At 38.4% G+C, this 2278-nt stretch overlaps 1 non-coding gene across 1 annotated transcript; it reads left to right on the top strand.

Annotated features, from left to right (window-relative positions):
• Positions 1-1881: 1881 nt before the first annotated feature.
• LOC122063923 lies at positions 1882-1988 on the top strand. The gene has a single exon (XR_006135514.1). It is a non-coding gene; the product is annotated as a small nucleolar RNA R71 (small nucleolar RNA).
• Positions 1989-2278: the final 290 nt, after the last annotated feature.

The raw sequence follows: 2278 nt of genomic DNA, 5'->3' as shown, positions 1-2278 counted from the left end.
ACACTCTTGGAATTCTAAATCAAAATTAATATCAAAGTTAGTAACTAAATCATCAAAAAAATCCGAAAAATCCTCAAGCATATTGATCTCTTCTTCTATATGTGGTTGCTTGCCTATCCTAAACATGTTGAACTCAACAGTTTGATTACTAAAAGATAATCTTAGGAAATCATTTCGGTAATTGATTAATGCATTACTGGTAGCCAAGAATGGTCTTCCTAAAATTATTGGGATCTCATCCTTGGTTGAGAAGGGCTTGGTATCTAACACAATGAAATCAACAGGGAAAATAAATTCTCCCACCTTTAGTAAGACATTCTCAATCATCCCTTTAGGAATCTTAACATACCTATCTACCAACTGAAGAGTAGTTCTAGTGGCTTTCAATTCTCCCAATCCTAGTTGCTTGTACACATGGTAAGGTAAAAGATTCACACTTGCGCTAAGGTCAAGTAAGGCATGCTCAATGTAGGTGCTGCCTATGACACAAGATATGGTAGGGCTCCCTGGATCCTTATACTTGGCTGCTATTGACTGAGTAAATATGGAATTAATGTTACCTACTAAGAACTCCTTTTTGGGCACACTAGTGATACTTTTGTGAGTGCACAAATCTTTCAGTACCTTTGCATAGGCGAAAATCTGGGATATGGAATCTAAAAGAGGAATGTTCACTTCTACCTTTTTTAAGACTTCTAAAATTTTATCCATGGAAGCAGTCTTCTTTTTGTGTACCATGTGTTTAGGAAATAGGACAGGATGAACATAAGGACTTTTAGGGATTTACCCTTTTTCAGAAGAATTATTTTTGGTTTTCTCAATCAAATCATCTTTAGTTTTAGAAGAATCCTTAGGTTCATCAGACGAACCTGGAACAAGAGGCACACTTATGTCCTCAACTGAAGGAAAGTTAACAGGAGTAATAGATGGGGAAGATTTAGGAACGCTCTGTTGGTACTCTCTACCACTCCTAAGGGCATAAACAATATTACATTGGTTAGAGGACCCTTGTTGGGTCTGACATTGTACTATATTCAGTGGTGCATTAGTTAGTGTTTGTGAACTAATAGGCTGATGATGCTAGGGTTTGGCTCTGGTTGATTGGGTAAAGTTCATTTCTCCCTCTCACACATAATTGAGACAACTTGGGTGAGTTCTCTCATAAGATTTTGATGTCTTGTCATGAGGAGGTCCATATTTTTTTTTCAAGTAACTTATTCTACTTGCCTCTCCAGTGTTGGTAAACCCAGGGGGTTACTGATAAGATGATAGGAGAGGGGCCCTAGGAAAACTAGCCTGAGGTCCTACATTTGACCTAGGAAAAGTATTTTGGAAAAAATATTATTGTGTAAAGGGAGGCCTTTGGGGTCCAGATTGACCTTGATTATGAAAATTGGAAGGCCCTGCTTGGTTGCCCTGATTCCAGGAGAAATTTGGGTGATTTCTCCATCCTGGTTGTAGGTGTTACTATATAGATTATTTTGATATAAGGCATTAACACTATCATTAGAAGTGCCCCCAGAGGTATTGGGGCATTCTTCTATGACATGTCCAGGGGACTGGTACTAAGCACAAATCTTAACCAAATTGACTGATGATGGTTCTCTAGGAGCAATAGCCCTAATCATCTTGATTAGGCTATCCAAATGGGCTTCCTTGGCTACTATCCCATCCACAAAATATCCTTTTCCTCCTATGGTTCTTTCACTCTCTTGGGTTGATTCGCACTCACGGGTTTTGTTAGCTAAGTCAAGTAAGAATTTTCATGCATTTCCTTCATCTGTAAAGGATGTGAATCCCTCAGGGCACAAAGACTCTATTATTTGTTTAGTTGGGTAATCAATACCCTCATAAATTATTTGACATAAATGCCACAAGTCTATGCTATGGTGAGGGCATTCTTGGAGTAGATCCTTGAATCTCTCCATAAGTTTGGAAAAGGACTCATTAGGCTTTTGCCTAAATTGAAGGATATCACTTCTAAGCTTATTGGTCTTGTGAGTTTGGAAAAACTTCTTAAGGAAGACAACTGTCAACTGTTCCCATGAGGTTATGGAATTATGGGTAACCCATACAACCACTTCTTAGCTTGGTCTTTTAATGCAAAAGTGATAAACCTAAGCTTAACAGCATCATCAGAAAGCTGTTGGATCTTAATTAGAACACATACCTCTTCAAATTCCCTTATACATAGGTATGCATCCTCAGAGGTCAACCCATAGAAGTGGGGCAACATAGTGATGTACTGAGATTTGAGTTCAAAATTATTGCCCTGGCT

The sequence above is a fragment of the Macadamia integrifolia genome, unplaced genomic scaffold, assembly GCF_013358625.1.
Source record: "Macadamia integrifolia cultivar HAES 741 unplaced genomic scaffold, SCU_Mint_v3 scaffold1493, whole genome shotgun sequence".
NCBI lineage: Eukaryota > Viridiplantae > Streptophyta > Magnoliopsida > Proteales > Proteaceae > Macadamia > Macadamia integrifolia.
Note: the sequence above shows the minus strand (reverse complement) of the source record. Positions and strands in the feature narration are given on the sequence as shown.